Raw genomic sequence first — 15,013 nt, 5'->3', positions numbered from 1 at the left:
ATCACAAATAATTTGTTCTATAAATCTTTACTCCTTAAGGAATGATAGTTTCATTAAGACTCACGGGCTTGACGCGAAGACAAATTTTGTAATATATTCCATTTACGGTGATACATCCTTCTTAGCTAAAAAATCGATTAAGTTCTATGAGCAGAATACTTTGACAAATGGCCGTTATTTATCTCAATCCGTGGAGGGAATTCTATTCGTCCGTGGTATTATAATACAAAGATCCTTGTTGGATATAGTATAGATCATCGTGACGCGCTATACTTCCCGGTGACGCATTAAAAATATGGCCATTATTTTAAATTCAATGGATACAAAGGATCAGACAACCAGGGAGATATTCATATTCTTTCATGCATATACTTGTAGGTATACGTAAATATTTTAGGCGTGTATACCAACGCGACATGTTTTTGAATGCGGTCGACAATGACACACAACCTGTCTATTCGTACATGTACGGGATATATCTCCGGCATTTTATCAAAAAACTTTTATTTAAAATCACAAGATAAAAATCTATGAGAGCAACATATTCCAATGAAATCGAACACGAAGTAACATTTTCCTCCCGAAACCTTCTGAAATTTAATCCAATAGAGTATGTACAAAAAAAGTCACACTTATGATAAAACTGAAAAATATATTTTTAAAATTCTTTAGGAAGAAGAATATTAACGTACATTCTATTCAATAAATATAATTCACGATAATATATATATATATATAAGTTTGATGATTTGTTGTTAATTAAAATTAGATATGATGAATGTAATAATAACTATCAATTAATTGCCAACTATTAAACTTTTAATAAATGAAGCTGGCGTATAAATAATGCATATTTATTTTTGATAAGCATTTAAAAAGTAATTATATTAAGTTAAATTTGAATACACAAATTTTTAAGCTATACAATTTTCCAAAAATTCCCAAAATTTCTTTGATTTAAAACTATTATATTTAAAACTTTATTCTTTGCTATTTTTGATTTCCTTCAATTTTAGACGCAAGAATCAACCTTTTTGAAATTAAAACAAGCAGCATCCTATTAGTTTGTTTTTCATTATTCGTAGTTGGAGAGAAAATGCGCGATGCCCGGGACACTCTGAATACACGCGCAGAGCTTTCTCTCTCCCGAGTGGACATTTCTCTCCGTTCCTCTTTCCTCCTTTTTTTTGGTCTGCGTCACAAACAATTTTCTTGAATGAACGACGCGATGCGAAGAGAGGAGTGTTCCGTGTACGTACGTTATTACGCGACAGGTACGAATGGCGCTGACGCACGGGCGCAACGGTAAATTGTTGATGCAAGTCTCGTTTACATATACGTCTTACGTACACTTGTATGCATTTTCACGTGGAAATTCAACCACCGTAATACTGGACGCGTTTCCGGTAACGGTCCCGCGCTTAATAACCGTACCAATGAGAAACCGCGCGTGGACCTCGCAGGCTCGCATAAGCCGAATCGCAAATAATGGGCCGAGAACGAAAGAGGAACGACGGGCTCGAGTGAATCAGTGAATTATTCCGCGAGAATAATTACCGTGGTGAATAAATCATTTATCACGCTTTTGTGTTGCGTGCCTGAATTCGGGGCGGGGACTTGCCCGAGAAACGAAATTAACCTAACTTTTAGCATTCAATCGGGTAGCGATATACGGAGGTACGGAAAAAAATATTATCTGATAAGTTGCGATTTCTTATTGTTAACATAAAAAAGAAGAATACAGAAGTTATATAGTATTCTATGTACGGTTTTTATATATACAATGTTCTTTCATTCATCAGCCAATTTTATTTTCGTAATTGTATTTATCGTATTTATTTACATAATTGTTTTAATTTGACTAATATTATTAATATTAACTAATAAATTAATTAAATCCTTTATCGAAATATTTAGAGAGTGAGCCTTGTACGTATAGGGATATTAATAACAAACTACAGAATAATGCATATGCTAAAGCGGCAGATGATTAACGTATTTTTTCTACGTTATAATTATTATTAATTCCGAGAAAATAAAACGTGCATTCAGCAACGAATTCGATTCCAGATATGATATTGATCATACTATAATTAAAATATGACATTTTGCGTATTTAATAATTTTATATAATCCTACCATATTATCGAAATTATTAAAATCTTATTTTGTTAAATTCGTTAGTAAAAGATTAATGTGTGAAAATTTAATATAATATGTATGAAATATTATTTATGTCCTAAAATTATTTATTAGTCTTTTTTATTTTTTTGCGTAGATACTTGTCATTTATTATTAATGTAGCAGAAAGATTATGAAAAACGGTATAATATTTTAACTTACAATTTTTTCTCTTTTTAGCAATTTAAAATTAATTTGCTGATATACTGCTAACAGAGCAGTAGAACGCTATCAGTGTGCCATTTTTATCTCATTTCAAAATTTAAATTTTTGTTGTTTCTTGAGATTAACCGAATTTTACCGGAAAAAGCTGATTATTTATTTGATATCAATTTACGTATGTGTGTGTGTGTGTGTGTGTGTGTGTGTGTGTGTGTGTAATTCTGTCGAGCTTGATTTTGGTAGTTTAATAATGTATTGTGTGAATTTTGCATACTTTTCCCATTTAATAAATTGCGCGCCGATTTTTTGTTAATCTTTAAAGCTCTTTATTGGAACAGTAAATCCACATACTTAAATCGATTTAACTTTTCGATTCTATATAATAAGCATTTTTATTAATATCACTGTAAAGTATTTATTAGACAAATATTATTAGCTTATATATAACCAAGATCTAGCCCGACCAAAAATAGCATCTTCTGTATATAATAAATTGTAAAATTTATGTCGGTTTAATTTCATTTATTATTGTTTATGTATGTAATGGCTACAAAAAATTTTAATCGATTTTTAAATTATTACTATTTAAAAAGAATAATAGGGCGAAAGGATAAGATTCTTATATATATTTGCGAAATTTAATAAATAAATTAATAATATTAATCGATATCAAATTGAGCTTTGTTGTTGAGAAGAAATATAATATATGTATAACCAATATATATCCATTCGTATTCCAGATTATATTATCGAGTGTCGAAAACATAAAGATAAAATTTTATAAATTTTATAATAAAATTAATAATATTAATTATGCTGTCTAAAGTTTAAAACCTTTTGTCTCTTATTAGTTAAATTTTGTCTCTTATTAGGTTTAAATTGTAAAAATATACAGACATAACAATATCATCATAACTTCGATCCAATAACTTATTTGAGGCGCGCACGTTTAAAATAGCTTGATCGTCGCGTCGTTCATTAATCGGCGCTGATTTAATCGCCGTACCGTGCTGTCAAATCTGAAAGGACGTCTAATGCATCGGGTCAACGTGCAGCCAAGTTGACGAAACGAGATTCGGCAGCGCGTATCTGCACCGTGCTCGTGACAGGAGACGGGAAAACAGACTTTCCGTCTGATCCCGCCGGCTTTGCCGCGGTTACAGGGCAAAGTTAAGCTCGTTAGTTTCAGCTTTGCGTTTCTTTCACACCATTCCGATAACATTGGCCCCGTCCCGCTTTTGTTACACACAACTGCGACCGCGCGTACCTTATATGTGTACGTGTGTTTAAGCGCATAAAGAAAGCATGCAAAATGGCAAAAGCCAGTACTACATCCTGCGAAGGTATGACACGGCGGTGGCGGCCCGTTTGTATGAAGGATATAGCGATAGGACACAGACGTAACCCCGAGAGGCAAACGTTTCAAACGTACCCTGATTTAGAACTTTGATCTCGCCGAGCTGGTAGACGATTGTAACGTTGGTTTTGTCCGTGTTACACGGAAAGAGAATTGTATATAACTTTCATCAGTCTGGTGTCAAATCCTATTCGGTCCAGATAAATGGAATGGATCAATTTATTTGCATATTCCGCTTTCATCATATAAGAAGACTGTTCTTCTCTCTACAAAGGATTATACTTTAATAGAATCAAAACGTTATAGCCCGCGAGAAAAACGAGTTGTTATATTAATTGTCAGAGCTCGATGATATTCTTTTTACAAACGTCACAGATCTTTTTTCTGCAAACTCATTTAACGAACGTACAGAATTTTTTATTATTTGTATGCACGGAAAAGCGAGAGATAAAAAACGCCTTGCGCGCGCGCGCAAGATACATTTATATTATAACTGGAAAATATATATAACATTGTTTTACCGCATTGTTAGAAGTAAACGCGCACATGTTTTCAATTGTCTAAAAAATTCGTTCTGCGGATTACTACATATGGGTTACGTGTAGAACAAGTTGAGATTAAACGCAATGTCGGATACAGTTTACCAATTTTTCATTCAACAATTTATTCGATTTGCCGGGTACGAAATAAAATAAAAGTCTAGCATAACGGATCGACTGTTGCAAACTAACGCGATATTTTATTTTCACGATATAAAGCACATAGCTCCAAAATTAGATATACAATACGCATGCAGCAAATTGTATGTACGAATTTAAAAATTACAGTTTCCATGCCTAGCTGTACCAAGAATACGATGAGAAACTCTCTGCAGATACTGTAATTCTTTTTCCATACTTTTTTTTTATTCCAAAACTGCCGACTGAATATAATTGTATATAGAAAATTCTACCTGCTTTTTTTTTTATGCAGTTTTATGGGGAGCAATATTAAACGGGGAATAATCCGCCTTTTTAAATTATAATTTCTGTAATTGGTTTTTTATAACTATTAGCTGCATTTATTCTTATCGCTTTTCTAGTTTCATATTTATCTGTTAAAAATCTGAATCTGTTAAACCGACTTTTCCCATATTATTACGTCAGAAAAGTTTTGGTATAGAATGAGAGAGAAGTATATATAGATATTCTATAAATATGTGAAATATATATGTGTGCACACAAAATGTTTGACAAGATGTGCCTGAGTCATTTCGTATAAACTCGCGGAATCCGACAGCGGCGAATAAAAGTATCTCCTGAAGTAACTCGAGATGTTTAGGGAATCGGATTCGGATCGCAGACGCGTATAAGGAATATTTTCCAGTTTCCGCTTGCGCGGTGGGGTGAGTCGCAGAAATAGATTAAATCCGTATATATATACACAATTTCCCTATATATTCTGCGAAGTAATTCGAGAGGCGTATTCGAAAGTTCAAGCGTCTGAAAGTTCCTCAGCGACCTGTAAGTACGCTTAAACTTTTCACAGCATAATATTTCTTTTTAAACCGAGAAAAGCGTGTATCAAGAGAGAATGGGAACGCAGAAAGAAAATATTAAAAATACCACCTTTACTTGTGAAAGATGCAAACGTTTAAAGTATTTTAACTCACAGCGAGAGATATATATATTCGTCGTTTGTCTTTAGGAATCCGAATAATCAATCGATTATGTTATTATATTTCAGTTAATTCTTTTCCGTCAAAAACCAGATGCTTGTCAGAAAAGACGCGTTTTTCAATCGAAATTTGCCACTTATTTACCCTTGGTGTTATATTACTTTTAGCTTCGACACGAGGAACTTATTTCTGGGGAAAAAATTGAACGGCATGGAACTGACGTCGCTTTACATGGTTATAAACACTTAAATTACGCTGCCCGCTGCCTTTCCTAGGATCGATGCGTCAAAATGCGAGACTGTACCGCCCGTCGCGTCATCGCCAGACAATTCGCGACAAACTTTTTTACGGTCCGTCCTGTCAACGCGATTAGCTGATAACGCGTACAAGTGCCAGAATGGCGGCGACGGCGGGGAGGAAAAAAAGGTTCTCGATTTTCCAATATGACGTTTTCACGCTCGCGCACTTTCACGACGGGTCATCTCGCCGATTTTATTCGAAAGGCCGGACGGGGAGATTTTTCGTGACGCGCTCGTGGAGTATTTTAAAGTGGATCCGGTAGAATGTTTTGCATCCCCGCGTGGCAAACGGCAGGTTTTACAACTGTTTCCAGCATCGAGAGCTTGCGGCGCGGTGGACGCAGCGGGGAACGGGGGGGACGGGGGGAGATAAAGGGGATAACAGGAGGAAGCGCGGGCTACAGTGTTCGTGTCGTTGTCGCGCGGTTTTACGAGTGCTATGACCGGCGCGCCTAGAAATCGTTTGCGAATGAAAGTTTTTTTGCGAATTTCGTTCAATCTGTGGACCGGTATAGGACTTACACGCGCGCGTACTAACTCCGAGCTGCTGTCGAAAAACATGAAACCAGGAATGAAAATCCGCTTCCACCAATATTGGTCGGAAAAAAGCTGATTCGCGCGATCGGAATTAATTGTCGATTAACGAACAGTCATTTCGATAAAAAGAGTGGTCTTTTTACTCTTGGAAGGGAAGTGTTTTCCTTCCGGTAAAGGAAATACTCTAGCGTCTCGTTCGTGAAAAGATACATTTTACAAAAAATATACTTGGCGAAAGACGCATCTCTCTTGATTAATTACCGTTTTTCGTTTCTCTGTTAATATATGCGAAACTGGTGGCCGAATCGCCCGAGTATCCCGCCGGCAACGTTGTATCAGTTAAATCTGACACGATACGTGACGAGCGCGGGCCAATCGATTATACCGCCGTTTGATAAGTCATCCCCGCGCAAACAAGAAGCTTATATTCACGTCAACTCTGTGAACTCAAAGACGTCGAGATCGATCAATGGCGCGCGGGGACGTTGAGAGTAATATCGAGTTGTTTGTTGTCGGTCAACATCAATTAAGCTGTCGACCGTGCTTTAAGCTTTGCAGCTCGTGGACGAATGGCGGGAGTGATCGACCTCTCGCGATCTAAGCGTTCCTCTATCGACAGGTAATTGACGTATCTCTTCGAAATTGTTGCGAGTAATACGATCGCCCGCACCGGGCGCGCTTTCGCTTTCCCCTATCATGCAGATTTATACGGTATTAAAAGCTCAATTCTTCTCTCCGAGTCGTTGTTAGCTTATCCCGCGGTCGTTTACATTATCTCTTTTTCTCTTAAGAGGAGCCATATCTCATGCTCTTTAATAATATTTCATCCACCATCGAATTCCGACCGATCCGACCGCTCGGATTACGGACTTAGGGGGTGGGAACAACCTCTCTTGTTTTACCACCTGACGCAATTGCCAATCTAGCTGAGCCATGGCTTAAGTCGAAGATTATCACGTGATGTACCATATGCGTGCCTGGTTACCCTATACATGCATGGTTCGGATGTGCATCTTGATGCTATTCTCATCAATATCGTGCCGCCCATAACTGATTCCTTGTACATAACCCGAAAATTTCTATATTATTTGACGGAATATCATGTTTTGTTTTATATGTCTCGATTACTTCCATAAAACATGTGTTCAGCTTTTTCAAGATGATGAAATATAATATTTTAAAAATTTAGAAAAACAGATCTTTACTTTTTTATTCCGGTAAGTATTGGTCAATTAAAAATATCTGTATTTTACATTTAAATTATTTTAATACATAATAGATTTTACATACTTCTTGAAAATTTTCCGTGTCTTTATTTATTAGATATTTAAAATTAAAACTTTAATCTGTTAATTATTTTTTGGAAGAAAAATTGTAAAAATTAATCTTTAGCAGTCCACATGATATTAATGTTATAGACAATGAAAGAATGTTTGATTACATTAAGAATTGATAAGATTTCAATATTTTAATAACGTGGCACATGGATAATTGAAATTCGATCTTTTAAAACTTACTATCCGATATCATTCCTCATAATTATTAAAATTTAAAATTATGTGATTAAGAAAATTATATATATAACTAGAAAGAATTTAGATTTCCAATCAATGTTTGGAATAAAATTTCTTAACATAGAATCGTGCATATCTGTTTGACCTACATATACAATTTTAATCATCTGATTGCGATTGATATAGTACTGCATACTAAAAATAACGCAAAGTAGTGAAATAAACTAAGAACTTTCGACAGAATAATCCACAATAGTCGTAATCTTTTTGTAATTTTTCACAGCTCCTACGCTCTTATCCCTAATCTTCATTAATTCTTTGTAGCGACCGTCCCGGAAATAAATGGCCAAACTTGGACGGTCGAGTCTCCGTTTTCGTCGCGGTAAACCCCCCGGCGAGGGAAAGTATCGAGAAGAGAGGCAGCAAGCTAAGAAAGCTCGACATTTCCGAGCGGAGCTGTGCAAATTTCATTTCAAGGGAGCGCATCTTAAAGCCCGAAGCCTTAAAGGGGGTTGCTCCGTTCACTCCGCGACCGTGTTCTTAATTGGCGAGCGTACACAACGCGAGCGAGTAAAAACCCGCTGTTTGCGAAACCCCGAGGCGCGGGAACGGGGCGTTAAGCGCCGTATAATTCGCTCCTTAATGCCCGATTATCATGCATTATCTTGGCGCACGTGCGGCCGTACGACGCGCGCAAAGCGGAATGAAATTATTATCGGAGCATCTTCCAGTTTTGTAGTCTGTTGTAGCGGATGACTCGGTTATGTTATCGGGTATACTCTCGGTAAATAACGCCGCGCCGTGCCGCTACTATGCCAACCCAAATGTTTGCATCGAGGAAATTCGATTAAGCCGATGGTCCATCAAGATCAACGACCGATTAAAATGAACCGGCGATAAGGCAGCGATGAAAAATTATTTCCATGTCTTGGTGGAGGGATTAGCGATTTTATTTAATTAATATGTAATGTGATAACACGAAGTACGCGCACGCGCGCGCATTCTACGGGAAATGGATTGTTTCGCGCAACTTGTTACGGTAAAGAGTTAGAAACTCGCAAATTCCATATATTATCGCATAATCCTACGGAACACGTATCACCGCGACCTCGTTAACCATCCCGAGACCGCGAAATTCGATTATCATAATGCGTTCCTAATGTATCCGTTTCAGTGTAAGTTCAAAGCCCATTTACAGCGACTGGCAACTTCAACATTGACGATGGTGATGCGACGAGCTAACAACTCCCTGCATGGTACATGACATACTTCGTGAATCCGACAACATATACTTGTACATGGCACCGAGCATTCTATCTGCAGGGTGAACCTGATAATTGGCAGTTTAAGATTGAAAGATATAGTTTCTCTCCACATATCTTTCTCATTCTACGCTTATGCAATAAAAAGATGAGATTGCCGTAAAATAGACTGAGAAAGATATATTATTATATATTGAGAGAAATTATCTTGAACTATATATCAAGAAAAAGTTCGAATAAATGGAACGAGGTTTAACTGACCATAAGAGTTATTCTTTGACGATGTATCTGTATGTATGTATGTATTTCGGTTCTTTTTATTTAAATGATTAAAACTTAAACATTTCTTAACGAGGACGTATAAATATTGAAAATGTAGCAACATCAGAAGAGCAAAGAACATATAATAATGTCGATTGCTGCAACCTTTTAACAAAGAGATTAAAAATACATTCAGGCCATATTGATTGTATCTGTTTAAATAACGGGGCAAAAACTTTACTACCGCAAAGCACCAATAAAGAAGGAATTAAATCGAAAGAGAATCTTTTGACACACCACGCGCTTTAAAGTTCGTTTGAGCAAACGCGATTGCTAACGCGACGACAGTTATTGTGAGGGGCTTGCAAGCATTCGCTCTTTTTTTCTTTCGCAGCCTGTTTTTTTATTTTCCCCGTGACTTGGGAGACGGGAGCTGTAATAATGGAAGCAACGCCGATCGAACAGCCGCATATAGATACACCGCAGGGGTGGTGCGGCGGGCGTTGTGCATTGGCGGCGGCATTGTACTGCGTTCGACGTTAACGATAATGTAATACGAGGTCCGGTGGTTCTGAAAAAAAATCACGGTATTTATGGATGAAAGTTTCGCTAGTGCTCTTCTACCGAGTTTAACTTGATGCATTAGCTGCAGTTAACACCACGCTCTCACCTCGTTCACCGCAGCTAATCTCTCTTTCTCTCTGCCTCTCTTCCACTTTAATTTATAATTAGGTCATTTATTATGTAGATGATGTTACAATGTATTAGCGTGTGCGGCAATGATTTTTAACTCTATTTATATTCTTTTGTATTAAAAAACATGTACATTTAAAGTTTTAATTTTTTAATTGCTTGATCTTTACGATTTTCTTATTTTTTCTCTTGTTTGTTAGAAAATTCAACATGTCATTTTTTATTTTTTTTTTATAATATATAAAGTGTATGTTGAGAGCCTGTCAAAATTATGTGACGTTTAAGCTTTCACAATGCTTTCTGTCTTTCTTCCTCGCATTCTTGATCTTTTCGAAATTTATAAATAATCTTATATGTAATCCCGGAATCATCTCTTGCGAATACAAACCTAGAATGTCACTTGTTGGAAAAGACGAGTCATGATGTATGCATAAGTGATTATTTCGGTTTTCTTGTAATTTAGGAAGAGCGGTAAGGTCAAATCGAAAGATCTTTCTTATTCATACAGTCGTATGACAGCTTTTATTTCCGCGGTGATTGATTTTCTATATCAGACGGCGTTAAGATACGACCGTAATGCCAGGAATGCCGTCATAGAACGGTGGCGCGCGTAATATTCGTAATAAGACAGAAATAACGTCAATTACCGACGTATCCGTCGAATCTCTTTGCAGCCGTAGACTTTTTGGAAAACATGAAGTTGCATTCTTTACAGAATAAATTTTAAGTTTAGTTTATTTATGACATTGTTCAAAGTTAGAGAATTTAGGACGAGCTGTTATTAAAAACTACTCATACTTTATGTCGTCGCAGGCATAAATTTTCAACTCTGTTAGAGTTTTTTTATCCATCTTTTTTATTATCGGTGATCTTTAAAGAAACAGGATTGTGGGATTAATTATTCCAGCCAGGCATATACATATAATTTCCCCGGAATTCTTTATTCAAGCCGAATTTCGCATGGTTGACCGCAATCACTCATTTTGCCGCGATACCCTGACGGAAATAGCAATTATTTATCCGATAATGGTGTAATTAAAGTCCGAAGAAATGGGGGCCGTCTACTCATAAACTGGAAACTTAGTTGCTTTAATAATAAAGAGATTAGAATATTAAATGGCCTGTTTTACAGATCGATCCATAAATACGTTCCTAGTAAAATTCTAGATAGGAATACTCTTTATCAAGATGTGGATAATATCGAGAATTATCTCTCAATAATAAGTAATTCAGAATGTACGTGCTACAGTAAATAAAAAATATTATTTAAAAAAAAGAAAGAAAACGGCAATAGGTTTCTTTTAATCTAAAATGTTTAAAAATTATATTATAATTTGTTATAATTATTTCTCTATATAATTTAATTTATATTACTTTTTACTTTTATAGCATTAATATTAATTGCATGAATTGAATGAGAAATTGTATGTTAATTTTTTAACATATAACGTTTTAAATTAACTTGAGATTATAACTATCAGAAAGAGCTTTATGCAGATAATTCATTTCTTATTTATCTTGTGAAAATACATTTTTTTTGACATTCTTAGACATAATCAGAACAATCTGTCTTATATAAACCTCTTATATCATATACTAGCACAATCTCCATTTTATGCATTGTTATCAAACTGGTACGCTGGAAATCGCGAGCAACGTATCAGAATTTTTCATTCCGGCGCTCTTGCGAATACTCTTTCGCTCGATTCTCTCGGAAATTCCGCCGCGTAAGCGAAAGCTTCACCATGAACGGAGATCCCGGGATTCTCCTCGATGCCGCGAGGGTCAAAAAAATCTTTTATCAGTTATTTAACCATTAGAGAATATTAAAAACGAAAGATTTTTTTTGTATTTTCTACAAACGCGAATGTCATATTTAGTCATCGAAGAAAATAATAAAATAAGATACATTTCCTGATTTAGATTTGCAGCATTATCGATCAATTAAATGGATAATAAGTTTAAACCTGAAATATTTTTGATTTATAAATCAAAGTCAATAATTATATATTAACACGAAAAAATATACCATTTATAACAAGGAAATAGTTTTTGAATAATATTAATATTATAATAATTATAATTTATAAGCTTTTTAATTAAAACTGTTATATATGTACGTTAACAATTTAATACATGAGAAAATAATAAATTTTCTTGTATATTCGCGAATACACTATTATAATATCAATTAGTCTAGACTATATAACTAAAGACTCAGGAACTCCTGCTGCGTGGTTTCTCCTCTTTTCTCATTCCGCTTACGTCAAGAGCTCTTTTACCTAACTCTTTTGTTATTACATGGCAAATGTTGTTGTTCGTTTCAAGTAAGCGACGGAGAGATGAGGGATGACAGATATACAGAACGTCCCATAACTCGCGAATCTTTATTTTAATCCATTAAATGAAGAAAACTTGCTTGAATAAAGTCATTTATATAATTAAATAAAGTTTTATATACATAGTTTATTCAAGAAAAAACTTTAATTTAAAAATAAATAAATAAAAATTGCTAGATAAAAATTAGATACTTATATACAATTTAATTATATTACACATATACAATTTTGTACAATTGACAATTTTCGCGACAGAATCGTTTTGTACATAATTCTGAACGTTATGTTATTACAGTTTTACACAAATCAATTTAAATTACTTAAATTAAAATTATAAAAAAAATTATTTTTTGTTCATTTATTGAATCATATTATACCCTCCCGCTTTACTCTTACCTATTCGTATGCTTACTTATTACTTAAGTTTCTTATAATTATAATATTAATGAAGTTTTTTTTTATTGTCGAAAATTACATCCCCATATCTCTATCTACCCGTACCCTTGCTTATTTCGTTTTCCTACCTATCCGATTTGCATCTAATTTTTACCCGTATTCCTACCTACCCCATATCTCTACGTATTATAGTACACCTATAATTACAACGCGATTACTCGTAATCAGATAAGCGCTAGCAAATTTTAAATCTGGTTTTTAATCGGTTTTAAAACACTTTAAAAAACCATTTAAAAGTATTATTGAGAGTTTTATTTATGCGGAATAGAAATTTAATACAAGACGACACACAGAAAAATAATCATTCTACAGCCAAGTAAAGCACTTTACTTATTTTATTTTATTTCTTTTAAGTAAGTTTTCTTTCAACTAAGAATATTTTCTTGCTAATAGTTTTTAAATATCTTGACACAAGTCTCAAGAATATTGTTTTGAGTAAATGTAATTCTTACAATGACTTTATGGTAGATTTGCAGATTAAGTAAATGGTAAACTTATATATCCGCAAATCTACCACAAATAAAGTCATTGTAAATATTACATTTACTCAAAACAATATTCTTAACTTGTGTCGAGAATTTGAAAATTATTACTAAGAAAATATTCTTGGTTAAAAGAAAACTTGCTTAAAAAAAGTAAAATAATATAAGTAAGTGCTTTTCTTGGCTGCAGTATTATTATTTTTCTGTGTGAATATTTCCGTCTCTCTGATTGTGGTACACTAACTTACCTTGATCCTCTTCGTCTTCATTCTTCTGGCCAGAGTACACTCACCTTTTGTAACACCTGGCCGTATCCTGGCTTCATGTAGCCAGATCGGCAGCAAGGAGAAATACTCCTGCTGCTGCCGGCAATAAGCGTAAGATTTTACGCTTTTTTAAGATGCGCGAGACACGAACGCGTCGCGAAGAGGCCATCACATTAACTAAATCAATTAAGTACGAAGTTAACAATTAATAATAATAATAACAATTTTGTTAACATATGAATTAATTTCGCATTTATTCTTTAAATACACGCGTTTATTCGTATATTAAAATATCCAAGAATTAAAATACATATTGGAATAGAAAACAAATCTGAATTTGCAAAAGATTTCTATTTCGACAGCGTTTTGATTTGGAGACATTTGATCACGATTATGAAATTTATATTAAATTGACTTTCAAATATATATATATAAACTTTATAAAATAATACAATAAAACTTTAATTTGAAAATAAATGAATGAAAATTGCTAGACGCGCTATTCGATAGAATCTAAGGCCCATATCCGTATTTTCAACGATTCGAACGGTTCGTTGCTGAATCTCATCTCAAAAGCATGCAGAGATTCTCATTCAGACGAATGACGTAAGATCCGAAATTTCCCACACAATTAGAATTGATATCATCTTTTTATATTTTGAAAATTATTAAAACTATTTTTAATATAATATATTAATTCAAAATTATTTTTAAGTGATATAAAACTAATTGGATGTAAAATAATTATCTAGGTTACTATAACTAAAAAAAATCTTCTATTTTATAACAATAAATATATGGATGTATTAGATCTTACGTCATATTACTACTTTAACTGGATAAAATCCAGTTATCAGTTATCTCAATTGATATGTTAATTAATCACTCACCAATCCCAATGCGCAACAGCGGAATTATATCTGCCACGTAGCTACGTTGATTCTGTAACAAATAAATATAGAATTCATATTAAAACAGTGTTAAAAAAACTCAATGTTTTAAAACATAGATAATTCATATAGCATCAAACGTTTTATTCATTATTTAAAATTGGATATTTATTTAAATGATTGCACATTTTTCGAAAATAATATTGACAAGAATCAATTTTTATAAAATACTAAATTACTCCTTTTCTTCCAACTATTATTTCTAAATCATGATGAAATAAAAAGGCTCAAGAATAAACAAAAAAAATTACTTTTGCACAAAATAAAAATTAATATTTACCGCAAAGTTGTTCCGCTGGCGCCCGATGCCTCTCCCAGGCCTTCTCCTCCTCTCAGGCTGTCCTCTCGGGTTGTTAGCTCCCTCGATGCTCGAACACAACTCCACCGGCATCACACGTATACGCGGATAACTATAATCGCGCGATATTTAATACGTCACTCCCGAAAACGTTACGTAACGACCGAGTTTGTTTGTGGAAAAATCGCCCGCGATAAACGCGTTATCTCGACGCGTTCAGAGCCGGACAACTGACTCGATTTGCCCGATTAAAGACTTAACTTCGCGTGGCCAGTTGAATAGTGTTCGACAGAGAGAAG

The 15,013-nt window shown here is 34.4% G+C and overlaps 1 protein-coding gene and 1 long non-coding RNA gene across 2 annotated transcripts in view; one reads left to right on the top strand and one right to left on the bottom strand.

The window, feature by feature from the left end:
- The window catches only part of LOC143902209 (uncharacterized), a 451,988-nt gene that overhangs the window by 406,245 nt on the left and 30,730 nt on the right, over nucleotides 1–15,013 (top strand). The window lies entirely within an intron of this gene.
- On the bottom strand, nucleotides 14,293–14,953 carry LOC143902175 (uncharacterized). Its single transcript, XR_013258287.1, has 2 exons — nucleotides 14,697–14,953; nucleotides 14,293–14,408 (listed from the first exon to the last, which is right to left on the bottom strand). It is a non-coding gene; the product is annotated as an uncharacterized LOC143902175 (long non-coding RNA).

Source organism: Temnothorax americanus, unplaced genomic scaffold, assembly GCF_048541705.1.
Source record: "Temnothorax americanus isolate GAGA-0224 unplaced genomic scaffold, ASM4854170v1 Scaffold39, whole genome shotgun sequence".
NCBI lineage: Eukaryota > Metazoa > Arthropoda > Insecta > Hymenoptera > Formicidae > Temnothorax > Temnothorax americanus.
This window is presented reverse-complemented; position numbering and strand designations above follow the sequence as displayed.